Genomic DNA, 27,910 nt, shown 5'->3' with positions numbered 1-27,910 from the left:
GTCGAAACGAGTGGTTATACCCCACGATTTTGAAATTGATTGATATAATGGGATCTTTTCCGCGTGAGAGAGCTTGTGGCATACTCGTTGATTTTATCCGAGTTGGAGCCCTTCTTTCATTTGCGATGCAAAGAACTCATTTGTTCTCATGCTCAAGATCAATGGCTGAGTATTTCTCTCTGACGACGATAAAGTGTTTATTCGTTTTTAAAACGTTTTTCCCTTTAAGAGGAACTACATTAGCTCTGACTTCTCCATTGCACCGAGGAGGTATGTAGGCCCAAGGCTTAACGTCTTGCCGAGCTTATTTTAAAAATAGACAAACTCTCTTTTTTAGCACACACACGACACAGATTTTCAAAAAGGTTCCTGTGGAGTACCACAGATATGAGGGGTGCTTAAAACCTTCCCCTTGTATAAACAACACCCGTACCTAAGATCTCTTCTTTTTTGTTTTAAAAAAACAAACTTTGGGTTTTCTTCGTTCTTTTCCCTTTTCCTTTGGAAACAATAAAGCGCGGTGGCGACTTTCACTGAAATATTGAGTCGAGTCAATCCTATGGCTTCGATCTCAGATTTTCCCCGCTACAGAAAAATGGCAACTTCACTGGGGATCCAGTTTTAAGTGTGTTAAGCCTATTTTTGTTTATCTGTGTGTTTTATTTGTATATGCTGTTGTGTGCTTTGTTTGTTTATCTTCTTTTTTTTCTTTTTGGTGCTCGATGGTTCCTCTGTGATGAGATAAAGTTCTAACCCGGACTTTGGTGAGTAACTTGAGATAGGAGGTGGTAAGACCAATAGTCGCATGTCAGGAGCAATCCTTACCATGAGCGTCATATGGTGGAACCCCAATCAGTGGAGGCCTCATGGAAGGTAGTAGAGGTTGTTACGAACCATCGTGATAACGCTATTACTTTTAATAGTGAGTGTCCGTAGAAGCTGAATGGCCTAGAACCTTTTTAACCCATCTAAGCCTTTTTAGGATGTAGTGCAGAAACAAGATCAAGTACCAATTTGAGCTTGTTGTCATGCGATACTATGCTCAGACGAGGTCTTTTTAGGCATATTATTGGCGCCCATGAGCAATTGTGCGTGCCGGTAATATCCGATAGAAGATTAAAAACTCTGGGAACCTTTGTAGAACCCGATTGGCAGGTACAAAACTCCTTAGATCACGCCTTGTGGGATGGGTAGACCCATGGCTCCATGCTCATGACGTCGAATCTAAGAACCCGGACTGTGTGATTTTGTGTGATTTGCTGTGATCTTGTGTGCTCTTGATTGTGGTTGATGCATAAACCATGCATTCATGCATTCATAAAAATGACATTCACAAATGGTTTTCAAGGAACTTAGAGACATTTTTTGTAAACATCACAGGTACCATGGATCAAAAGAGAAGCATCAAGAAGTACACTTTCAGGAATTCAAGTGCAAAGGAATTGAAAGAGCTAGCAACTTTGATTCCTAATCTTGACAACTTTAAAAACCGTTATGGGAAATTGATCTCTATCTTGAAGACCAAAGTGGAGAAGGGGATTCTTGAGACTCTTGTGCAGTTTTATGACCCAGTTTATCATTGTTTCACCTTTCCGGATTACCAACTTATGCCTACTTTGGAGGAGTATTCTTATTGGAATGGTTTGCCAGTTACGAATGATATACCGTTTAGTGGACTGGAGAAAGAGCCTCAGGTTGACGAGATAGCATAACTTCTTCAGTTGAAAATATCAGATGTGAAAGCAAACATGACCAAAAAAGGAGGAATTTGGGGGTTGACTTCTAAGTTCTTGATTGGAAAGGCTTCTACGTTGGCTAGTAAAGGAAGTATGATTGCTTTTGAGACATTTTTGGCCTTGCTCATCTATGGTTTGATACTCTTTCCTAATATTGACAATTTTGTCGATGTTAATGCTATTCGGATCTTCATGATTGGGAATCCTGTACCTACTTTGCTTGGGGATACTTATCATTCCATTCACCATAGGACTGATAAGAAAGGTGGACTTATCAACTGTTGCACTCCTTTGCTCTATAAGTGGTTTATTTTGCACTTACCTCAGACTAAGAGTTTCTTGAACAATCCTGATGGTCTCTCATGGTCTTAGAAGATCATGCCTCTTACTAATGGGAATATCCATTGGTACAATCCTGCTTATGACATTGGTGAGATTATTGATAGTTGTGGAGAATTCCCTAATGTGCCTCCTCTTGGTATACAAGGAGGAATTACCTACAACCCCATTCTTGCAAGGCATCAATTTTGTTACCACATGAAGGAGCGACCCGCTAGTATTCTTGTGTCAGGAATCTTCTATCTTAATCAAGATGGAAATTTGGATATGAGAAATCGGTTTGTGCGTGCTTGGCACCATGTTGATAGGAAGAGACATTTGGGAACGAAACAATGTGTTGCTCTCAAAGCCTACACTGATTGGGTTCAAGCTAGAGCTCATACTTTTCAGATGCCTTATTTACTTGAGGAGCCTTCTCTACCCATTACTCCACCACTATCTTTCACTACTCCTATTGAAAGTAGTAAGGGGCATCTAGAGCTCGTGGCTAAGATGAGATTGGAAAGAGACGCTTGGGAGAAGAAGTTTCATGCTTTGGAAGTGGAGAATAAAGAGTTGAAGATACATTTGAAAGAAAAGGATGAAATGCTTGATATCCAAGATGGTTGGTTGATGGAAAAGGATGATCAAATCCGTCATCAAGAAGAGTTGCTTCAACAACATGGAGAAAAGCGAAAGAGACAACAAGAAGATTCAGTTGCATGGAAGGAAGTTGCTGATAAGCTGATGGTCGAGAATGCTCATTTGAAGGCCTTTTATGAAGATGAGTTGGAGAAGCTCCGTAGGAAGCTGCAGAGAGGAGTTGAATCTTCAACAGAAGTGTTCCCTTCTAGTTCTAGCTTTTCCTTTGTTTTGTAATTTTGGATCTTTGAATCCTTTTGTAAGATTTTCTATTATTAATGAAGAATGTTGTTATGTTTTATGTTTTTTTGCTAATGTTTACAATTAATGTCTTACAGTTCCTTGAAAACCAAAAAATAAAAAATAAAAATCATTTGCATTGCATTTCATGCATCATTCTGCATTTTGGTCTTGCTTCCAAGAGTATTCTCGAGGTCTTATTCACTGTTCTTCATACAGAATCAAGCTGTCTCACCGGTATAACACTCGAGCTAACTGCCAGAAGAAGATGGAAGGTCTTGAACAAGAGAATCGTGAGCTACGTGAAGAGGTTGTTACTTTGAGATCTGGTGTGGATCGTCTCACTGCTCTGGTTGAGACATTAATGGCTAATCAGAATCAGAATCAAAATCAGGTTCCTCCTCCTAATGCCCAAGCTCAGGTTCAGACCACTGTGATTTCTGAAATTGCTGCTGCAACAATTCCTGCTGTTCCTGTTGGTGCTACTCAACAACGTATGGCTAATGGATATCCCTGGGGCATGCCTGAAGGTTATTTGTATGTTCCTGAGATGACTCGTCTGTTGACTCCTATTATGGTCAACACATCTCCTATTGTTCATACTGGTCCTTTTGTCCCAGAGCCCATTTATGATGCTGCTCCGAGTGAAATTCATGACAGAATGGATGGTTTCCAAGATCAGTTTGAAGAACTGCAGAAAGAGATGAAAGCCCGGCGTAGGAAAGAACCGTTTGGAAAGAATGTGCATGATCTTTGCCTTGTTCCCAATGTGAAAGTACCTGCTAAGTTCAAGTTGCCTGAATTTGAGAAATATAAGGGAAACTCCTGCCCTCAGGCACATCTAGTGATGTATGTAAGGAAGATGTCCACTCACACTGATGATCAACGTCTGTTGATCCATTATTTCCAAGACAGTTTGACTGGAGCTGCTTCTAAGTGGTATATGGGCCTTGATAGCACCCATATTCGCACTTTTAATGACTTGGCTGAAGCGTTTGTGAAGCAATATAAGTATAATGTGGACATGGCTCCTGATAGGAATCAATTGCGAGCTATGATGCAGAAAGAAAAAGAATCCTTCAAGGAATATGCTCAGAGATGGCGTGAGGTTGCCGCCCAAGTGATTCCTCCGATGGAAGAGAAAGAGATGACTAAGATTTTTCTTAAGACTCTTGGTCCGTTTTACTATGAAAAGATGATTGCAAGTGCTCCTGTAGACTTCACCGAAATGGTGGGTATGGGTGTCAGGTTGGAAGAAGCTGTGCGAGAAGGTCGTCTGGTTCGGAATGACAATTCATCTGGTGGTGCGAAGAAATATGGTTCTTCATTTCAGAAGAAGAAAGAATTAGATGCTAATGCTGTTTCTCATGGGAGGAATAATCGATTCAGAAATCAATCTCAACAAGTGGCGTCAGTAACTCCCGTTGTGAATTCAGTGCCTGTAGCTCCTGTTAATCAACAACCAGCAAGGCAGAATCCGTATCCTCGAGTTAATATTGATCCTATCCCTATGACGTACACTGAACTGTATCCTGCTCTAATTCATAAGAAGTTGGTTCAACCAAGGTCACCACCTCCTGTTCCATAGAAACTCCCTTGGTGGTACAAAGCTGATGCCACTTGTGCTTTTCATCAGAATGCTCCTGGGCATGATTTGGAAAACTGTTGGTCCTTAAAGAATGAAGTTCAGAGATTGGTCCGTTCTGGAATGCTTTCTTTCCGTGATATTGGCCCAAATGTGCAGAACAATCAGTTGCCAACTCATGAAGCGTCTGCTGTGAATATGGTGCATGGATGCCCTGGGAAGTATAAGATTTATCGTGTGGAACACATCAGAGGATCATTGGTAGAGATGCATGCCAATCTGTGTGAGTATAGTCGTTATGAGCATAACCATGCTGCTTGTAGGATTTGTTTAGTTAATCCTCGAGAGTGTTATATTGTGAGAAGAGATTTACAAGAGATGATAGATCAAAGGCTCATCGAGATTCTGAGGGATAAAGATGAAAATGATGTCAATGTGATTGAACCATGCTTTGAAATACCGGAATGTGTAGAGATTGGTTATTATGGCAAAGCTGCTGTAGAACCTCTTGTGATATGTTTGCCTGGATCTGTGCCTTATAGTTCTGACAAAGTTGTACCCTACAGATACAATGCCACCATGTTGGAAGCTGGAAAAGAAGTCGAGATTAAGCCTCTGTCTTCTGTTGAGAATATAGCAGATGTTAGTAGAGTAACTAGAAGTGGACGATTTTTTACTCAACCCCAAACAGTTGTGGATGTCCAGAGGAATCCTACTCAAGTGCCTGTGAACAATAATGATGCGACAAAAGTGAATGCTGGATCATCTTCAGGAAAGGAGATGGATGAGATTTTGAAGCTTATCAAGTTGAGTGATTATAAGATTGTGGATCAGTTGCATCGTACTCCGTACAAGATCTCTATAATGGAGCTGCTGACGAGTTCTCCTGCTCATAGGGATTCTTTAATGAAGATACTTGATCAAGCCTTTGTGGATCATGATGTGACGCTGGATCAGTTTAATAGGGTTGTGAGTAATATCACTGCATGTAACAATTTGAGCTTCAGTGATGAAGATTTTCCTGAGGAAGGGAGAAATCATAATTTGGCTTTTCACATCTCTGTCAGTTGCAAAGAGGACTCGATGTCCAATGAGTTGATTGATACTGGTTCATCGCTGAATGTCATGCCGAAATCCACTCTTGCTAAGCTGTCTTATGGTGGCACACCAATGAGATTTAGTAATGTGGTTGTTAAGGCTTTTGATGGATCGAAGAAATCAGTGGTTGGAGAGGTTGATTTGCCTATTGGTATTGGACCATTTGTCTTCAAGATTACTTTTCAAGTGATGGACATTTTCCCTGCATATAGTTGTTTATTGGGACGCCCATGGATCCACGAAGCTGGGGCAGTTACTTCGACTCTTCACCAGAAGTTGAAATTTGTGAAAGATGGAAAGATGGTTGTTGTGAATGGAGAACAAGCTTTGCTGATTAGTCATCTCTCTTCGTTCCGTACCATAGAGGCTGATGAAGTAGTCATTGGAACTGCATTCCAAGCCCTGTCCGTTAATGATGAATTCGAAAAGGATAAAGCTTCCATTGCCTCCTTCAAAGATGCTCAGCTGGTAGTTCAGAATGGACATTCAGGAGTATGGGGACAAGTGGTGAGTCTGCAAGAGAACAAGAATAGAGCTGGTCTGGGATTTTCTGCCTCAGACAAGTCTGTGATGAAACCTGAATCTGCTTTTCGTCCTTATCAGGAGATGTTCCATAGTGCTGGGTTTCTACATCCGACTCCTCCAGAGGTGAACGCTATTGTTGAAGACGAACCAGAGCCAGAAGTGCCAAACTTTGTGACCCATGGAAAGATGACTAAGAATTAGATAACTATTGACATTCCTAAGTGTACTCATGCTTCAAAGTAATTTGCTTTTATGTTTTTCAAAATCCTTTCATTCTGCCCAAGATGAAAGTGAAGTTGTTGGGGCTTTTTTCTGTTTGTTTTAAACATTAAAATCATCAATAAAAGTCATTTTGTTTCTGCATATACATGCTTTTTATCTTTTTGCTTTTTCTGGAAAGTGGTAACACAAAAAATCTTAAAAATTGTTTTCATTTGCCATAATCTGCACGATTACATGTTTGCATATATCTTTCCTTTTTTCTGAAATAATAATCAATTGTGCAGATTAATCAATAAAACCGTTGAAAGTAATGACCCTGCACCCTCTCCCAACTTCGAGTGTCCTGTGTATGAGGCGGAAGAAGAGAGTGATGAATGTATTCCTGATGAGATTTCCCGACTGCTTGAGCACGAGGAAGACACCATTCAGCCATATAAAGAGCCGTTAGAAGTCATCAACTTGGGTTCTGAAGAGGATAAAAAGGAAGTCAAGATTGGGGCACTGCTTGGTCAAGATGTTAAGAAGAGGATGATTGAGCTTCTTAAAGAGTATGTTGACATTTTTGCATGGTCCTACCAAGACATGCTTGGGTTGGACACAAATATTGTGGAGCATGGTTTGCCGTTGAAACCTGAATGCCTTCCTGTCAAGCAAAAGCTAAGAAGGAGTCATCCTGATATGGCAGAAAAGATTAAGAATGAGGTTTTAAAGCAGATAGATGCAGGTTTCCTTGTCACTTCTGTATATCCTCAATGGATTGCCAATATTGTGCCTGTTCCGAAGAAAGACGGAAAAGTTCGCATGTGTGTTGATTATAGAGATTTGAACAAAGCCAGTCCGAAAGATGATTTTCCTCTACCTCACATTGATATGTTGGTGGATAGCACGACAAAGTTTGAGGTTTTCTCCTTTATGGATGGTTTTTCAGGATACAACCAGATTAAGATGGCACCTGAAGACATGGAAAAGACAACCTTTATTACGCCATGGGGGGCATTCTGTTACAAAGTAATGCCTTTTGGGTTGAAGAATGCTGGCGCGACGTATCAGAGGGCCATGACCACTCTTTTCCATGATATGATGCACAAAGAAATTGAGGTTTATGTGGATGACATGATTGCCAAAACCCAGTCAGAAGAGAAGCACATGGAAGATCTTTTAAAGTTGTTTCAGCGTCTGAGAAAGTATCGTCTCCGCTTAAATCCAAACAAATGCACTTTTGGTGTCCGTTCTGGAAAATTATTGGGTTTCATTGTCAGTCAGAGAGGAATTGAAGTAGATCCTGATAAAGTCAAAGCAATTCAGGAAATGCCAGCACCAAAGACTGAGAAACAAGTGAGAGGTTTCCTCGGACGTTTGAATTATATCTCTAGGTTCATTTCCAATATGACTGCTACCTGTGAACCAATATTCAAGTTGTCAGAAAGCTTTTGACAACATCAAAGAATATCTGCTTGAACCTCCCATTTTGCTCCCTCCAGCTGAGGGAAGGCCTTTGATTATGTACCTCACAGTACTTGAAAATTCAATGGGATGTGTGTTGGGTCAGCATGGCGAGTCTGGTCGAAAAGAGTATGCAATATACTACCTTAGCAAAAAGTTTACCGAGTACGAAACAAGATACTCGCTGCTTGAGAAAACTTGCTGTGCTTTGGTGTGGGCTGCTCGCCGACTAAGACAGTATATGTTGAACCAAACCACCCTATTGATTTCCAAAATGGATCCAATTAAGTATGTATTTGAGAAACCTGCATTAACTGGAAGGATCGCTCGCTGGCAAATGTTGTTATCAGAATATGATATTGAATATCGAGCTCAGAAAGCTGTGAAAGGAAGTGTGTTGGCAGAGTACCTCACTCACCAACCAATTGATGATCATCAATCTATCAGAATGGACTTCCCAGATGAAGATATAATGTATTTGAGAGCTCAGGATTGGGATGAACTGTTGCCAGAAGAAGGACCAGATCCTGAATCCAAGTGGGGTTTAATTTTCGATGGAGCTTCTAATGTTTATGGCCATGGAATTGGCTCCATTATTGTCACTCCGCATGGGTCACATGTAACTTTCACTGCAAGGATATGTTTTGACTGTACAAATAATATTGCTGAATATGAAGCTTGCATCATGGGACTTGAAGAGGCCATTAATCTGAGAATTAAGATTCTTGATGTTTATGGAGATTCTGCGCTTGTGATTAATCAGATTAAAGGAGAATGGGAAACTCGTCATCCTGGCTTGATCCCTTACAAAGATTACGCCAAAAGGCTGTTGACGTTCTTTAACAAAGTTGAATTCCACCACATCTCTCGAGATGAGAATCAGATGGCTGATGCATTAGCCACATTGTCCTCCATGTACAAAGTGAACTTCCATAATGAGGAACCTCAGATTACAATCAGGCGTCTTGATAGACCTGCTCATGTATTTGCAATTGAGGAATCAACAGATGAAAAGCCTTGGTATTTCGATATTAAGCATTTCCTTAAGACTCAAGAGTACCCACTTGGGGCATCAAATAAGGATAAGAAAACTTTGAGGAGATTGGCTGGCAGTTTCTTCGTCAATGCGGATGTTTTGTATAAGAGAAATTATGACATGGTCTTGCTCAGATGCGTGGATAGACACGAAGCAGACATGTTGATGCATGAAATCCATGAAGGTTCTTTTGGTACTCATGCCAATGGACATTCGATGGCTAAAAAGATGCTTAGAGCAGGTTACTATTGGCTGACAATGGAATCTGATTGCTACAAGTTTGTAAAGAAGTGTCACAAGTGTCAAGTGTATGCTGACAAGATTCATGTGCCTCCGACACTTCTCAATGTTATTTCTTCTCCATGGCCTTTCTCTATGTGGGGTATCGATATGATTGGCATGATTGAACCCAAGGCTTCAAACGGACATCGATTCATCCTGGTAGCAATCGATTACTTTACCAAGTGGGTAGAAGCTGCTTCATATGCTAATGTGACAAAGCAAGTTGTGGTCAAATTTATCAAGAACAACATCATCTGCAGATATGGTGTACCGAGCAAGATCATTACTGATAATGGCTCGAATCTGAACAACAGCATGATGAGAGAACTTTGTGAAAGTTTCAAAATTGAACATCACAACTCTTCGCCTTATAGGCCAAAGATGAATGGAGCTGTTGAAGCAGCAAATAAGAATATTAAGAAGATTGTGCAAAAGATGGTTGTTACGTACAAGGACTGGCATGAGATGCTCCCATTTGCTTTGCATGGGTACCGTACATCTGTTCGTACTTCAACCGGGGCAACCCCCTTTTTCTTTGGTTTATGGTATGGAAGCAGTGCTCCCCATTGAGGTTGAGATTCCATCGTTGAGAGTTTTAATGGAAACCAAGTTATCTGAGGCTGAGTGGTGTCAGAGTAGGTTTGATCAATTGAATTTGATAGAAGAAAAGAGAATGACGGCTTTATGCCATGGTCAGTTGTACCAGAAAAGAATGCAGAAAGCTTTTGATCAGAAGGTTTGACCTCGTGTATTCAGAGAAGGCGACCTCGTGCTCAAAAGGATCTTGTCTTTCACCTCTGATTCAAGGGGCAAGTGGACTCCTAATTTTGAAGGACCATATGTTGTTAAGAAAGCCTTCTCTGGCGGTGCATTAATTCTTGCAACTATGGATGGAGAAGAGCTCCCACGTCCCGTGAATGCTGATGTAGTCAAGAAATACTTCGCCTAAAAATAATAAAAGAACAGCTCACTAAGTTGAAAACCCGAAAGGGCGGCTTAGGCAAAAAGGAGCATCTCGGTGGATTGAAAACCCGAAAGGGCGGTCCAGGCAAAAATTAGAGACATAAACAGAATAAAATACCCGGTGGAATAAAAACCCGAAAGGGCGGTCCAGGCAAAAGTTAGGGATTCATGGCAAGTAACTACATCAGACAAGACTTGATCATCAGTAGTCATCTGTTTATCAAGAAGAAGTTTAACACATTTCAACGGAAGCCTTTGCTTAGGAATTCCAAGTTGAGAGAAAGGACGGGGTCATTACATTTCAATGTACCTTTTCCACAAAATTACCACTTTCCAAACTTTGTAATAATCCATGGGGTCTTGCCTTTTGCAAGCTACCATTCTATTAAAAAAGTTTGAGCCTTTACCTTTTATTGGCAATCTTATTTCTTTCATATCTCTCAAAATGTCATTTATTGTTGATAGTAGTTTTTGAAACAAAAAGAAAGTTGATCTCAACAAAATCCTTTTTTGAAATATATAAAAGAAAGTTTTACTTTGATTCATGAGTGCATTACAAGGAATGGATATGTTGATATATTCATATGCAAAAGAAGAAGAATGTGTTCCACTCAATGCACCTTTCGCCTGGTTCGAATATGGTGTAGAACTCAACTGTTTTGTTCTCTCAGCTCCAATGTTCCCTAGTGTTGGGTAGCATTTATTCCGAAGCCATCAAAAGATTGTTATAGCAGTTTCTGCTCTGGTGTTCAGCTTGAGACATGCTTGATTATGTTATTTTCGTACTCCATCTCTGGAGTTAATTCTTGTGTTAAGTTTTGGCAGCATATGCATCATTAACATGCATCATTAACATGCATCAAAAACAGTCATACATTCACATTCGCTATCATGAAGTTTACTGTCATACAGACTGCTCTTTCATTTAGAGTGTCTTAAGTAGAAAAAGCTCACTTTCCTTGAAAATCCCCACTGAATTTGTTTCTAGGTGGATAATATGTTTCAGTTATTCTGTTCAGATGTCTGCGAACAGAAGACTAGTGAGTTCCTCTCTCACTTAGTCCAGTCTTTTTGGCAGTTTCTTTCCATTTGGTCATGGATTGAATTTTGGTTGCTGGACGATGAATATTGAGATTATGCATTTGTGTTTGCATCCTCAAATCATTGAAAAAAAGTATTATTGATTTCTCTTCACCGTCATTGGTACAAAGGGGCATCTCTTCATACCTTCAGTGGAACGTTGGTATATGTTTATCGTCAGTGGTACGGCGGTACATCTCTTTCATCGTCAGTGGTACGTCGATGAATTATCTCTTTTTATATCATCAGTGGTATGGTGGTATATCTCTTCATACCTTCAGTGGAACGCTGGTATGTGTTATCGTCAGTGGTACGGCGGTACATCTCTTTCATCGTCAGTGGTACGTCGATGAATCTCTCTTTAATACCTCCAGTGGAACATTGGTATGTGTTATCGTCAATGGTACGGCGGTACATCTCTTTCATCGTCAGTGGTACGTCGATGAGTTATCTCTTTATATCATCAGTGGTACGGTGGTATATCTCTTCATACCTTCAGTGGAACGTTGGTATGTGTTATCGTCAGTGGTACGGCGGTACATCTCTTTCATCGTCAGTGGTACGTCGATGAATTATCTCTTTTATATCATCATTGGTATGGTGGTATATCTCTTCATACCTTCAGTGGAACGTTGGTATGTGTTATCGTCAATGGTACGGCGGTACATCTCTTTCATCGTCAGTGGTACGTCGATGAATCTCTCTTTAATACCTTCAGTGGAACGTTGGTATGTGTTATCGTCAATGGTACGGCGGTACATCTCTTTCATCGTCAGTGGTACGTCGATGAAATATCTTTTTTTATATCATCAGTGGTACGGTGGTATATCTCTTCATACCTTCAGTGGAACGTTGGTATGTGTTATCGTCAGTGGTACGGCGGTACATCTCTTTCATCGTCAGTGGCACGTCGATGAGTCTCTCTTTAATACCTTCAGTGAAACGTTGGTATGTGTTATCGTCAATGGTACGGCGGTACATCTCTTTCATCGTCAGTGGTACGTCGATGAAATATCTCTTTTTATATCATCAGTGGTACGGTGGTAATTCTCTTCATACCTTCAGTGGAACGTTGGTATGTGTTATCGTCAATGGTACGGCGGTACATCTCTTCATATCATCAGTGGTACGATGGTGTGTTTTCTGTTAACGGAAGATTGGCATTCTGATTCATGATGCATATTTTTCTCATCCCCAGTGAAAGAGGATGCCCCCTTTATCATCTCCAGCGAAAGGTGATTGCTTTAACCTCTCTGGCGCGAAATGTTTTCCCCAGAGAAGTTTCTTTTCCCACCAAAGTTTTGTCTCTCCAACAAAGTCTTGCCTTCCCCTGTGGAGTTCTGCCCGCAAGACATTTGTTTCCCCAGTGGAGTTCCTTTTCCTCCCCGGTGTTGTCATGTTTTATCCTCATCGTATGCATTCATTAAACATTGCACAGCATCTTAGGTTCAAAAATTGTGTTTTATATATTTAAGTCTCTTCGATTTCGTCAAAACGAAGATTTCCTATCATCGTATCTCCGAATCGAAGAAACTTAAATAGGGGCATCTGTCATACCCCAATTTTTGACCCTAAGATCACACATCATTTGCATACCAATCATCAATCAAGAAGTTTTAACTCAGAGCTCTACTTGTGATGTTGTGCTCAATTCATCTGTAAGGGAATCATCAAGCACCTATGTTTAGTTTTGTATATATTTTTTACTAACCAAAATACCAAAAATATTGCGTTGTGCTCTTGTATGTTTGTGTTTTGTAGGTACCAAGTCATAACATCCATCAAAAGGAGCATTTTTCAACATTTTCACTATGCAAATCGATTTGCATAAGGTGTAAATCGATTTACACAACTGTTTCTGCACCAGATTTGCTTCTGCCATCAGTGCAAATCGATTTGCATAAGACAGCAATCGATTTGCATAACTGTTTTTGCCCCAGATTTTGCCTTTTTCAGCTATGTAAATAGATTTGCATAAAGGGTAAATCGATTGCACCAGTGCGGATTTGGAAAAATGAAGGCAAATTTCAGCTTTTTGAAGTGTTGACCTCATTTGCAAGCATGGGAAGCATGACTTAGCTCTTGTATTTGATTACCTACATCATTTAATCATAAACCCTCATGTGATTGCATCAAGACCATTGGATCTCATTTTTGGCTCCAAATCCTTTTCCCAAGCCTAATTCTATTTTCCAATCCTAACTCCAAGCCACAAAATTTCCCATGCCTAAGTGCTATAAATTGAGGCATTCCCCTCTTCATTTTTCAAGCTTTGATAGCCAAGAAAACTCTTGCTCTTTCTCTCCTCACCTCTTCCAAACTCCTCACTCAAAGCTCTTTTTCTTCCACACAAATTAGTGAGTCACATCTTGAACCTCACTAATTTAGAGCTAAACCTCAACATAAACACTACTTTTTCTTCATCAATTGTGAGAGATCAAGGCTTGTGGTTGTGTGTTCTTGAAGAAGATTCAATGTTTGTGAAAGATTTGGTAAAATTCTAGATCCATTCCATAATTCAAGATGTGATCCATTGTTGTTTATGCTTGATGCACCTTTGGTGCTACATTAATGAGTTTTGCTTGCTTACTTCATACATTTTCGTGCACAAATTGATCCAAGATCACAAGGTGTTTGGTTTTATGTTTAAACAAGTTTTCTTCTCTTGATTTGCTGTTTTTTGAAAACTGTGTTGTGCAAATCGATTTACATCTGGTGCAAATCGATTTACACAACAGAAAAACTGCGCAGATTTGAAAACAGAGTTATGCAAATCGATTTACACTCTGTGCAAATCGATTTACATTTGGGCAGAATGCTTGTTTTTGTGGTTTTTGACTTGTTTTTGGTTCTAACTCATCTTCTACTCCATTCTTTTGATATTTTCTTTGAATCACAAGTTAGAGGCCTAATTTCTCTCTAATTTCAATGGACTTAGGGCGTCGATAGGATGAGAATCCAAATCCGCAATATTAAGTGATTGAAATTATTGATGAAAGGAGCTTTTAATGTGGTTCCATCTTTTACTTCTTTTTATTTTGATCGATGAAAGTCTTAATGCCTTGAGAATTCTTATGGATTCTTGGTAAAGACTAGATCGCTCCCTATTTTTCTTTTCGTGCGGTATTGCTTTCGGAGAGTGATCTACATATCACTTCTCTCGCATGCATTAGCACATAAAGTTTTGACCGGCCTCGTTGTAGGGTGATTTCTACATAAATCACTTGGCGATCTGCTTAACATAGCGCAATATTTCGTGTCCCGAATCAAAAAGATCAAATATGGAAGAGAATTGTATGCGGTTGATTTAAGACTTATGAAGGTTTATCGTGTAGTCGCTATGATTTTATCAAGCTTCTCATAAATTTCTATTGAATTTAAATCCGAGTACATCCTTCACTCACCATCGATCTTCATTACTAACTTTGATAACATACTTGACAAGTTTCAAGATGGTTATCTTTAACATCTAACAATTGACTTCAATTTCTGCACTTTATTATATTGCTCTTTATATTTCTCGCTTTATCGCTTTATTTTATCATTTCATCATATTTACATTCCGATATTTTCTCTTTGTCCATTTGGACGCTATGTTTATGCTTCCGCTATTTTTTCTTTTGTCCACTTGGACCATACTTTACTTTTATGCTAAAACACTAATAAATAACAAAAATCTAAAAAACACCTAAGGCTCTCTTTTGGACTATTGGTTACTATCCCTAGCATTTTGGAGATTCGGACTTATGGACTTAGTACCTCTGGACCCTTATTCTGTTGTTACTCTGCTGTTGTTCTGTCTATCTGGCATTGGATTGTTGTCTGTTTGTGTATGCAGGTATTTCCTTGAAAGCCCTTGATGGTTAATTCCAAGGCATTGAGATAAGGATTTTACCCGAAAACAGCCGTTACTCTGCCCGATTTTTGTCAGAATTTTAATGTGCTTAATGCAAAATGGTGCTAAGATAATAAGTTCATCTGGATCCCCAAGTGGTAATATGTTAGTATTAATATTCCAAAGGATGGGAAATCTACCTTGGCTCACAATGTCAAGTGTTGGCTTCTTCTTCGGTTAGACCGTTTCTTTCCTTAGCTTTTATTTTACGCAATAGGATAGCCTCTTCATCTCCTCCCATTCTTAAATTTTCAAAATCTTCTCCCTTTCTCAAAAACCTTCTTATGTTTGCAATCTTTTCAAAACCTTTTCTCTTAAAATATCTTTTGCCCTTAGTGGCCTTTTTCTTCAAAAAGTTTAGACACTGTTAATTGTCGAAACGAGTGGTTATACCCCACGATTTTGAAATTGATTGATATAATGGGATCTTTTCCGCGTGAGAGAGCTAGTGGCATACTCGTTGATTTTATCCGAGTTGGAGCCCTTCTTTCATTTGCGATGCAAAGGACTCATTTGTTCTCATGCTCAAGATCAATGGCTGAGTATTTCTCTCCGACGATGATAAAGTGTTTATTCGTTTTTAAAACGTTTTTCCCTTTAAGCGGAACTACATTAGCTTTGACTTCTCGATTGCACCGAGGAGGTATGAGGGGTACCACAGATATGAGGGGTGCTTAAAACCTTCCCCTTGTATAAACAACACCCGTACCTAAGATCTCTTCTTTTTTGTTTTAAAAAAACAAACTTTGGGTTTTCTTCGTTCTTTTCCCTTTTCCTTTGGAAACAATAAAGCGCGGTGGCGACTTTCACTGAAATATTGAGTCGAGTCAATCCTATGGCTTCGATCTCAGATTTTCCCTGCTACAGGGACCATAGCATTAACAATCGGAGAAGGCTAATCTACCAGACAACGACAAAGAAACTGAAGAGAGGTCTAGGAATCACTTACCTACCAGAGTAGCTCCGGTGGCCTCTTTGACGACGCTAATTTGGAGAAATAAACGCGAGAAAAACTTCAAGCCAGGTATCGTTCTTATTCCTCTTTTTCTCTCGCTATCTTCTTTTCTTCTTCTTGTATGAACATTTTCCTCCTCTTCTTCTTTCTGTGTGCGATTTCTTCTGTGTTGTTGTGTTATTGCATGAGAATGGGTGAAATAGGGAGAGTGTGAGTTTTTTGTGGTGTTGTTGTTTGAGGATTAAAGGATGAGTGCGTGTTGTACGTTCTTGAGAGAGAAGAGTTGATGGAGGCTAAGCTCAGTTGAAACGAGACTTCGAGGTGAAGTCTTGTACACCAATGGTGAGAGAGCTTTAGTGAGAGGGTGAGGGAATTGAGAGGAGAGGAGTTGCAGAAGTGACGGTTGGTGAAGGTTGAAGAAGTGGTGGAGGAAATGGCGTGAAGAAGTGTGAGAATGGATGAAGGTGAAAATGAGCGTCTACTGAGGAAGAAGGTGAGGTTTGAATACATAGAGGAGATTGAAGAAGAGATTCAGTTAGAGATTGAGAGTGATTGAGGGCCCTAGGATTTGAGATTCGGTTATGAATTGGAGGGTGAGGATTTGAGAGTTAGTTATGTTGGTTAGTGCAGTTAGATTCTGTTATGAGAAGTTAGGAATTGGTTAGAACTGACTCAGTTAGTTATGACTGTTGACTCAGTTAGTTAGACTGAGTTGGAACTGAGTTAGTGATTCTGTTAGGCTGGTTTTTGGATTTTCAGTAAAATTAGTTATGGTTAGTAAATGGTTATGTGGGGTTTAGGAAAATGAATGTTGAAGGTTAATTGATAAGTGGTGTATGGATTGTTTTAATTTTTGAATTCAGACCTGTGTGATTTTGGTTTTTTGATTCTATTGCTTTTTCGTTTTGGTGCAGGTTTGCTAGTATTGGACCAGTAACAGCAAGTCATTTGTTGGAACTGTTTTTTGGGTGATGCAGGGCTGTTTGAAAGGTATGTAAGGGAGCTTGGCTTCGGAGTTGAGTTTGGTAATGGCAAGGCATTTTGTACAAAGAAGTAGATCTGATTTGAATAGGTGACAAGGATGGAGCATGGCTCAAGGACACACTTTGGCTCATAGAAGCTTGGCCTTAGCAATTTAGAATCTAGGGACATGTCTTGTAATTATCTTTTCTTGTAATGTTCCCTCCTGTAATGATTATCAATGCACCTTTCGGAAGTGAATCCGTGAATGACATTTGCAATTTCCTGAATAAACTTTGCTTTAAATGGAATGATGTGACTTTGAATAAGAATGAAATTGATTGAACTTGGATGATAGCTCTTGAAACTTTGAATGGCTTGATGAAACTTGTTTGATATTTGAACGAATCAATGTTGAATTTTTGTCACATTATTCCTTGAAAAGAACTTAAAATACTTGCTTGGATGCTTTGAAACCATGTTAGCCTATATGTTAGGAAATCCAACCGAGCATTCAATTCTTTTATGGACTTAGACCAAATCTCGCATAGTCTCTACTAGTGTCAATCTTCAAATCGATCTCACTGAACCTTTAATTCGAATGCTCAAATTACCAGCAAGTTGTTTTACGAGAAGTACTTTGAGAGAATAGTCTCGTAGCTTAATAAAGAAAAGGATCCACGATGCCCACATTTCAAAACCTTAATTCCACAGTCCAATACTTAAAGAAGAATCAGATGAACCAAACTTGAGTGAAGTAGAAAACCCATTTCCAAGATCCTTGATGTCATGCCAAATGTATTGATTAGTGATGCATGATATGTTAGATGACCTAATGAAAATATGCGGATGGAATGTGATGTGAGAGCCAGTTAGGAATAAATATGTGGGAAAATTTTGGGGTGCAACATCGTGGAAGAACTCTTCCATCTTTGGATGAGTTAAAGAAAAAAGATATGAAGAAGAAACAAAAGAAGCTGAAGAGAAAGGTTACTGATGAAGGTCCTTCTCCAAAGAAAGCTAAGAAGCAGAAGAAACCTTCAGGTATTGTAATCTCTGACTCTGTACCTGTTAATAGTTCTGAACATGTATCAATAGAGTCCCTCTAAATACCTAGAACTTCTGAACAGCTTCAAAAGCTCATAGAAGAAATTGATAATGTAGACACCTCTAGTTTACATTCTACCTCTAACCTCCCACCTCAGAAAAGACCAAAATCTTCTGAAATTCCATCTTCTTCCACCACTTCTAAAAGAAACCGTTCTCTTCATTATGAACCAACTATGAACCCCCAACCTCTAAATGTTATCTTTCCATCTATTCCATCTGAAAATTTATTCTCCACTAATCTGTTAGAACAAGAATTGTTCTGATCAATATTATGTGTTTTGATGATAACATTATATATGAATTTTGTATAAGATAATGTGGTACTCTAATCCTTTGCATTTTCCATTTCAGGAAATATATAAAGAGTATGCACAAATCAGCGCTCGGAAGCAACTGACTCAGAAGGTTCTGGATGGCTTCATCAGAACATGCTCTGGACAGACATCAGAAGATGGTCAAGCAGAATCAGAACATGAACTGAAAGCATCAGAAGAATGAAAGTCAGAAGAACAAGCACTGAAGTTCTGATGGTATCACGCTCAAGCTCTTCAAAGTCAAAAGACAGAAGATGCTATGCACCAAAGTTGTTGACTCTGATTTTCAAACGTTGTTATCTACAAAATCTGAGTCTAGAAGAAAGTACAAGATGAAAGGCTGAAACTTCTAATCTCTAACTGATAAAAGGAACGTTAGAAGCTACAAAAGGCAAAGTTAGTAAAAGCAGGAAAAGCAAGGCTCGAGGTAGTTGACAAAAGTGTGAAACATTAAATGCAACGTTGTACTATTCACGCAAAGCTTTAAATGCTCCCAACGGCCACTTCCTCTCAACGCCTATAAATAGAAGTTCTTATCAGAAGCAAAGAAGAACACGTGTGCAAATATACTGAAATGCTGTCAAATTCAAAAGCTTACAAACATCATCTTCAACCTCACAAACTCTTGTAATATTTAGTGAGTGTTAAGTTTAGAACTTAAGAGAAATATCACAGTTGTGATTACAGCTTTATTAGAAGCAAATCTATACTCTTGTAAACATTATTTTTACATTGATTGTAAAAGAATATCTAGAGTGATCAAGTTATGATCTATAGACTCTAGAAGGATTCCTAGAGTGATCAAGTTGTGATCTGTATACTCTAGAAGACTTAGAAGTTATCTAAGTGGAAAACCATTATAATCAGTTGGATTAATGGATTAAATCCTCAGTTGAGGTAAATCACTCTAAGGGGGTGGACTGGAGTAGTTTTGTTAACAACGAACCAGGATAAAAATAATTGTGTTCATTGTTTTTATCTTCTAAGTTTTTGAAGTTCACTTATTCAATCCCCCCCCCCCTTTCTAAGTGTTTTTCTATCCTTCAATTGGCATCAGAGCGCCTGTTCTAGGTGAAAGCACTTAACCGTGTTAGACAAAAGATTCAGGGAGAAAAACACAAAGTTAAAATGGTTGAAACAACTTCATCTAATCCTACTCTTGAACAAAACAACAATGGTAATGGTAGCAATAGTTCCAATGGCTATAATAGACCACCAGTTTTTGATGGTGAAAACTTTGAGTACTGGAAAGATAGACTCGAAAGATACTTTCTTTGTCAAGATGGTGACTTATGGGATCTAGTGCTGGATGGTTACACACATCCTGTTAATGCTTAAGGTGTTAAGGTCTCTAGACAAGCCATGAGTGATGCTCAAAAGAAAGTATTTAAGAATCATCACAAGTCTAGAACTATATTGCTAAATGCTATCTCTCATGCTGAGTATGAGAAGATAACAAACAGAGAAACTGCTCATAATATCTTTGAATCCTTAAAGATGACTCATGAGGGTAATGCTAAAGTAAAGTAGACAAAGGCCTTAGCTTTAATCTAGAAGTATGAAGCATTCGAGATTGAGGAAGATGAAAACATTGAAGCAATGTTCTCAAGATTCCAGACTGTGACTGCTGGATTAAGAGTGCTAGATAAAGGCTACACAAAGCTGATCATGTCAATAAGATCATTAGAAGTTTACCCAAAAGATGGGGTCCTATGGTGACTACATTCAAGATTTCTAAGAATCTGAATGAAGTTTCTCTTGAAGAGCTGATCAGTGCCCTAAGAAGCCATGAGATTGAGCTGGATGCAAACGAGCCTCAAAAGAAAGGTAAGTCTATTGCATTAAAATCTAATAATAATAAAATGCACTAACGCTTTTCAGGCTGAAGAAGAAGATTCTGAAGAGTAAATCAACTCTGGAAAAGCAAGCAAAGAAAGTTCAAGAACTTCAAGAACTTCAAAAGGCCTGAAAGAGGAGAATCTTCTGGACACAGAAGATCTGACAAGAAGAAGGTGATGTGCTATGAATGCAAGGAACCTGGACATTACAAGAATGAGTGTCCAAAGCTTCAGAGGGAAAAGCCCACGAAAAAGTTTGAAAAGAAGAAAGGTCTTATGGCTACTTGGGATGACTCAGATTCTTCTGATCAAGAGTCAGACTCTGAAGATGAGCAGGCAAACATAGCACTGATGGCAACTGTTAATAAAGAGTCAGAATCTACATCAGACTCAGATTCTGAAGAGGTACTTTCTGAACTCTCTAGAGATGAGTTAGTTTCCAGCTTAACTGAACTTCTGGAAATCAAGGCCAAACTTAGTATCAAATACAAAAAGCTGAGAAAGCTCTTTGCATCTGAAACTAAAAAGCTTGAAATAGAAAATGCTGAACTGAAGGAAAAAGTTTTAAAACAATCTAAAGATGTTGAATCATCTTCAAGTTCAGAAAAGTCTATTCCAAGTGTGAACAATATTCTTAAGGAATATGACTTGAGTTTCAGGAAGTTTCTATCTAGAGGTATAGGCAGAAGTCAGCTAGCTTCTATATATGGTGTAAGTGGAAACAAGAGAATTGACATAGGCTATGAGGGTGAAACCCCATATAAACTTGAACCAGTTGATGAAATGGTTATTACATACAAACCATTGTATGATCAGTTCAAGATTGGCCATTCTCATGATATAAAGCACAAATCTAACTCTAAGAGTTTCCACATAACACACACCCAGAAATATGTTGCACACAAAAAAAAACTTATGATAAATTCCGTGCTAAACCTCAGTTCAATTAGAACTTGAGGTGAACTAACCCAAAAGGACCCAAAAAAATGTGGGTACCTAAGGAAAAGATTATACCTGTTGCATATCTCCTTCAAGGCTCAAAAGTCAAAGGAAAACATGTCATGGTACCTCGACTCTGGGTGCTCGCGACACATGACAGGATGAAGGTCTATGTTCCAAGACCTGGAACTTAAATCTGCTGGATAAGTTAAGTTTGGAGGGAATCAGAAGAGCAAGATCATTGGCTCTGGAACCATATACATTGGTAACTCTCCCTTTATAACTAATGTTCTTTTAGTAGATGGTTTAGCTCATAACTTATTTTCCATAAGTCAATTAAGTGACAATGGTTATGACATTATCTTCAATCAAAAGTCTTGCAAAGCTATTAGTTAGAAGGATGGCTCTATCCTATTTATAGGCAAGAGAAAGAACAACATTTACAAGATTGATCTTCAAGATCTTAAGAATCAAAAGGTTACTTGCCTTATGTCTGTTAGTGAAGAGTAGTGGGTCTGGCACAAAAGATTAGGTCATGCTAGTTTGAGAAAGATTTCTCAGATTAACAAACTTAATCTGGTCAGAGGACTCCCTAATCTGAAATATAAATCAGATGCTCTTTGCAAAGCATGTCAAAAAGGGAAGTTTTCAAAACCTGCATTCAAGTCTAAAAATGTTGTCTCTTTCTCTAGGCCGCTAGAACTTCTGCACATTGATCTTTTTGGCCCTGTCAAAACAGCATCAATCAGAGGGAAGAAATATGGATTAGTTATTGTAGACGACTATAGCAGATGGACATGGGTAAAGTTCTTGAAACACAAGGATGAGTCTCATACTGTGTTCTTTGACTTTTGCACTCAGATTCAATCTTAGAAGGAATGCAAAATCATAAAGGTCAGAAGTGATCATGGTTGTGAATTTGAGAACAGATTCTTCGAGATTTATTTCAAAGAAAATGGTATTGCCCATGTTATCATTGGAAAGAAATATGATCCTATCAGAACTAGAGCGTTCCTTAAGAATAATGCAGAATGTCAATTTGGTCTAGTATCTCTGATTGAGCCAACTTCTGTTGATCAAGCTCTGGAAGATGCTGACTGGATAATTGCCATGCAAGAAGAAATCAGTTTACAAGGAATGATGTTTGGGATCTAGTTCCAAGACCAAAAGGATTTAACATCATTGGAACTAAGTGGGTCTTCAGAAACAAGCTAAGTGAAAAATGAGAAGTTGTAAGAAACAAAGCCAGACTGGTTGCTCAGGGCTATAGTCAGCAAGAAGGCATTGACTATACAGAAACGTTTGCACCAGTGGCCAGGTTAGAATCTATTCCCTTATTAATTTCATTTGCCACTCAGCATAACATCACTCTGCATCAGATGGATGTTAAGAGTGCCTTCTTAAATGGTTATATAGATGAGGAAGTATATGTCCACCAACCTCCGGGTTTTGAAGACTCTAATGAAGGATAGAAAAACACTTAGAAAAGGGGGGTTTGAATAAGTGTAGCTTCAAAAACTTGACAGATAAAAATAAATGCACAGTTATTTTTATCCTGGTTCGTTGTTAACTAAACTACTCCAGTCCACCCCCGCAGAGATGATTTACCTCAACTGAGGATTTAATCCACTAATCGCACGGATTACAATGGTTTTCCACTTAGTCAGCAACTAAGTCTTCCAGAGTCTTCTGATCACACACTGATCACTCCAGGAACAACTGCTTAGATACCCTCTAAGACTTTTCTAGAGTCTACTGATCAACACGATCACTCTAGTTACAATCTGCTTAGTTCACTCCTAAGACTTTCCTAGAGTATTATGATCAACACGATCACTCTAGTTACTTACAACTTAATGTAATTAATTCTAAGAGTTTACAAATGCTTCTTAAAAGCGATAATCACAACTGTGATATTTCTCTTAACGTTTAAGCTTAATCTCACTAATATATGACAACAGCAATGTAGTGAGCTTTGATGAAGATGAAGATTCTGAGTTTAGATTTGAACAGAGTTTCAGCAAGTTGATATTCACAGAATAGATGTAGAATTCGTTAACCTTGCTTCTCATCAGAACTTCATATTTATAGGCGTTGGAGAAGATGACCGTTGAATGCATTTAATGCTTTGCGTGTTCCGTACAGCATCGCATTTAATGTTATACGCTTTTGTCAACTACCTCGAGCCTTGTTCACGCTGTGTCTACTGACGTAGCCTTTAGTAGCTTTTAACGTTCCTTTTGTCAGTCAGCGTAGCTTGCCACTTGTACTTTCTTCTGATCTGATGTTTGTGAATACAATGTTTGAATATCATCAGAGTCAAACAGCTTGGTGCATAGCATCTTCTGATCTTCTGACCTTGAAGTGCTTCTGAGCGTGATACCATCAGAACTTCAGTGCTTCTGTTCTCTTGTTCTTCTGATGCTTCCATAGACCCATGTTCTGATTCTGCTTCGACCATCTTCTGATGTCTTGCCAGACCATGTTCTGATGTTGCATGCTGAACCATTTGAGACAAAGCTTCTGAGTGCTGAATTATGCGTACTCTTTATATATTTCCTGAAAGGGAAATTGCATTGGATTAGAGTACCATATTATCTTAAGCAAAATTCATATTATTGTTATCATCAAAACTAAGATAATTGATCAGAACAAATCTTGTTCTAACAATCTCCCCCTTTTTGATGATGACAAAAACATATATAAATGATATGAATTTGCGATCAGAAAGAATAGACGGCAAAAGACAAATTACACAGCTATAGCATAAGCATATGAATATGTCTCCCCCTGAGATTAACAATCTCCCCCTGAGATAAATAATCTCCCCCTGAAATAAATACTCGAAGAACTTTAATAAAAGACTTCCCTGATTATTTCGGTAGAGACGATCATATAAGCTTCTGTCTTCAGAGAATTCCTAGCTTCTGACTTCTGCTTCCATTGGATAGCTTCAGAACTAGAATTTCCTTAGATCCCTAGAACACTCACAGCTTCTGATTCCTGCTTCCATCTAGGACAGCTTCAGAACTTGAATTTCTTTGATCTTCTGAACATTCACAGCTTCTGATTTCTGCTTCCATTCAGGACAGCTTCAGAACATGAATTTCTTTGATCTTCTGAACATTCACAGCTTCTGATTTCTGCTTCCATTGAGGATAGCTTCAGAACTTGAGTTTTCTGGATCTTTAGAACATTCACAGCTACTGATTTCTGCTTCCCTCGGATAGCTTCAGAGCTTGAATTTCTACCAACATCACTTCATGCTAGATTTGTATCAGAACATTGTTGAATGTACCAGAGCATCATCTGAGCATCTCTACATCCTGAAATGTTACAGAACAAAAACTAAACGACAAAAGTCAGCATGAACGAGTTAGAACATAAAATGTATGTTTGAACACATTATATGAATCAGAGCCATATAGGCTAAAATAATGTATCAGAGCAAATAATGTATCAGAGCCATAACATTTATATGTATCAGAGCAAATAGAATTTTGTCAGAACAAATAGACAAATATAGATCAAATTCTATTATTAGTGCTTCTGATTCATGAAGCTTGATAGCACTCAGCTTGCTTCAGTTTCCATGGTTTTGCTTCTTGTGTTTGCTTTGAAGATTTTTCTTCACTTCTTTATACCTGCAAAACACTTAAACCATATAGAACTTGCAGTTCTTGTTAGTGAATGTGTGGGAGCCTTTACCCAGCAACTGATAGATTAATCAAATCATTTATCATTTATCTTCTCCCCCTTTTTGTCATAACATCAAAAAGAATATTTCAAAAAATTCAGATGCATAAAACGACAAATAGAATTACTGGAATGTAAAACAAAGAACGTTTTTCATTGATAAGTAAAAAGGATTACAAGAAGATGTTTAACAAGCAGATGTAACAAGGAAAATAAAACAACTAAGACCAAATCCTAGGACCCTAGCTAAGACAACGTCTGTGCCAGCATGCCATGAAAGAGTGAAACGCCTCATTGACTGCTTCTTGGGCTTTCAGGCGAGGGATCAGGGAGACTTGGTCCTGATGCAGATCTTCCATCATCTTTACCAGAGACAACATTCTCAGCGGGTGAAGATGAAGAGATTTCTTCAGAAGAGATTAAGGGAGAGGAAAAGTTAGATGAAGAGGAAGCTGAGTCTTGAAGGTCGAAAGATGAGGAAGAAGATGGAGATGATGGAGGGCTTTCACCAGGGGGATGAAACACGCGTCTAGAATAGTTTCCAGACAACATTGCTTCGAAAGGATTCACCTTGAGAGGATCATAGGTGATTTTGATCTTTTTGGGTTTGGAAGGTGATGTTTCAACAGCTTTTCTTTTGTTGTTTTGATCATTTTCATTATTTCCTGGGCTTGATGAAGAGTTCATGATGGGTTTGCAGAAAAATGAACAGGTAGGGTTAGATATGGAAGAGAGAGAGAGAGAAAAAATTGATGAGGAATGCAGAGAGAGATGAGAGGGAAAGAGAAGAGTTTAAAGAGTATTTAAAAGAAAATAAAGTGAAACGAATGATGAATAGCATTTAATGTTACGTGACGTGAGGAGAGATAATAAAGACGAATGAGGTGACTAGCACAGTTACCTATGGTCGGCGTCCCTTCAACTGCACGCGCGCTTATCCATGAATAGTAACGACAGGTTTACCATCCCGAGATAAAAACGTAACAGCTGTTTTGCTTTAAAAGAGGTTCTGAATCAACTTAGACAATGAAACGTTAGTAATAACCGAATCATAATTTCTAAAAGATTTCAATCAGAACTTCTGATTAAAAAAAAATGTTCCACATTCACTTCAGAAGATACTCATACATGAGAACTTCTCATCTTCTCATTCTGGGCATAAATCCATACTGATGTTCTTCAGAATGAATTTAAACCTATCTTCAGCCAGGGGTTTTGTAAAGAAATCAGCCCATTGATGGTCTGTATCAACAAAGTTTAAAGATATAACACCCTTCTGAACATAGTCCCTTATGAAATGATGTTTTATCTCAATATGTTTAGCTTTTGAATGAAGAATAGGGTTCTTAGATAAACATATAGCAGAAGTATTATCACAGAATATAGGAATGTTACTCTCAAATATCTGATAATCTTCTAACTGACTCTTCATCCAGAGCATCTGTGTGCTACAACCAGCAGCAGCGACATATTCTGCTTCTGTTGTTGATAGAGCAATGGTTGCTTGCTTCTTGCTGTACCAGGAGATCAAATGACTTCCAAGAAATTGGCAACTTCCTGAAGTACTTTTTCTTTCAATTCTGTCTCCAGCATAGTCAGCATCGCAGAATCCTACTAAGTTGTATTCTTTAGATTTTCTGTAAACTAAGCCAACATTAGTAGTACCTTTCAGATACCTTAGAATTCTCTTAACAGCAGTTAAATGAGAATCTCTAGGATCTGATTGGAATCTAGCACACAAACAAACACTGAACAGAATGTCAGGTCTAGAAGCAGTCAAATATAGAAGAGATCCAATCATACCTCTGTATAACTTCTGATCTACCTTCTTACTTACCTCATCCTTACCTAGGATGCATGTTGGATGCATAGGAGTTTTGGCTTCCTTGCAGTCTAGAAGATTAAACTTCTTCAGAAGTTCCTTCACATACTTGGTTTGGTGAACATACGTTCCTTCTGATGTTTGATTTATTTGTATTCCAAGGAAATACTTGAGTTCTCCCATCATGCTCATTTCAAACTCAGCCTGCATAGACTCAGCAAACTCCTTTCCAAGTGTAGCATTAGATGTTCCAAAAATAATATCATCTACATATATTTGACAAATTAAAATATCCCTTTTAAAGGTTTTACAAAAGAGAGTAGTGTCCACTTTTCCTCTAGTGAAACCATTATCCAGAAGGAAAGAACTTAAGCGTTCATACCAAGCTCTGGGAGCCTGTTTCAATCCATACAATGATTTCTTAAGTTTAAAAACATGATTAGGAGACATAGAGTCTTCAAAACCAGGAGGTTGATGGACATAAACTTCTTCATCTATATAACCATTTAAGAAGGCACTCTTAACATCCATCTGATAAAGAGTGATGTTATGTTGAGTGGCAAATGAAATTAATAGACGAATAGATTCTAACCTGGCCACTGGTGCAAAGGTTTCTGTATAATCAATCCCTTCTTGCTGACTATAACCCTGAGCCACCAGTCTGGCTTTGTTCCTTACCACTTCACCTTTCTCACTGAGCTTGTTTCTGAAGACCCATTTTGTACCAATTATATTGAATCCATCTGGTCTAGGAACAAGATCCCAAACATCATTCCTTGTAAACTGATTCAGTTCTTCTTGCATAGCAATTATCCAGTCTGGATCTTCTAGAGCATGATCAACAGAAGTTGGCTCGATCAAAGATACAAGACCTAATTGACAATCTGCATTGTTCTTAAGGAATGCTCTTATTCTGATTGGATCATCCTTCTTTCCAAGAATGACATCTTCTGAATGACCAGAGATGAGTCTGGATGATCTTCTGACAGATGGTTCTTCAGAAATGCTTAGATTCTCCAGAGAAGCTGATACTTGATCTTCCGATTCTTTGCTTCTGAGAAGTTCTGCTTCTGATGCATTGCTTCTTGGCTCAACAACTTCTGATATATCAATATCACAATCTGCAAAATTATCAAACTGCTTTGGTTTTTCAGAACCAAGCTTATCATCAAACCTGATATTGATTGATTCTTCTACAACCAATGTTTCAG

The sequence above is a fragment of the Vicia villosa genome, unplaced genomic scaffold (genome assembly GCF_029867415.1).
Source record: "Vicia villosa cultivar HV-30 ecotype Madison, WI unplaced genomic scaffold, Vvil1.0 ctg.001489F_1_1, whole genome shotgun sequence".
NCBI classification, from domain to species: domain Eukaryota; kingdom Viridiplantae; phylum Streptophyta; class Magnoliopsida; order Fabales; family Fabaceae; genus Vicia; species Vicia villosa.
Note: the sequence above shows the minus strand (reverse complement) of the source record.